The sequence below is a fragment of the Tupaia chinensis genome, unplaced genomic scaffold (genome assembly GCF_000334495.1).
Source record: "Tupaia chinensis unplaced genomic scaffold, TupChi_1.0 Scaffold000605_1, whole genome shotgun sequence".
Classification (NCBI taxonomy): Eukaryota; Metazoa; Chordata; class Mammalia; order Scandentia; family Tupaiidae; genus Tupaia; species Tupaia belangeri.
The window spans coordinates 2,627,038-2,627,774 of NW_006160123.1; positions in this window are offsets into that span (position 1 = coordinate 2,627,038).

A 737-nucleotide genomic window follows, 5' to 3' on the forward strand; every position below is an offset into this window, starting at 1 on the left:
GGACATACAATGCCTCTCCTTCATAGCATGGCTCACTTCACTCAGCAGTAAGTCTTCCATATTCATCCACTTCCTGTCAAAAGCCAGGGTTTTGTTGTTTTTTTATGGATGAATAGTATTCCATTGAGCATATGTGCCACAGTTTTTCTAACCATTCATCAGTTCGTGGGCATTTGGGTTGTTTCCATGACTTTGCAATTGTGAAAAGTGCCGCAATAAACATCGATATGCAAGCACTTTTCCGATTAAGTATTCGTCTGTCCTTTGGGTAGATACCGAGGAGTGGGATTGCTGGATCATATGGTAGTTCTATTTGTAGATTTTAGAGGAATCTCCAAATTGTTCTCCACAGTGGTTGGACCAATTTACATTCCCACCAGCAGTGTAAGAGAGTTCCCTTTTCACCACACCCCCACCAGCACTTATCATTTTTTGTTTTTTTTAATCTAAGACATTCTGACTGAGGTTCAGATTTTCTTAATATTGTTTAATTCATGATAAAGCCCACAGCCTGTGATCTCTGTCTCTGCACTCCAGCATATTCAATATTCACATGAGTGCCAGAATGCCTTGGGCTGACTGGGCCAGGGATTCAAAACACAATCACCATGGCCATCTGCAGTTCGAGTCCCAGACCAGTAGCTTGAGAATCATGCTGGGCGTGTGTGTGAGCCTGCCCAAGATCCTAGGGGGAGAATGGAGAAGAAGGGATTTGCAGTGTGGCCATTCCCCTGGGG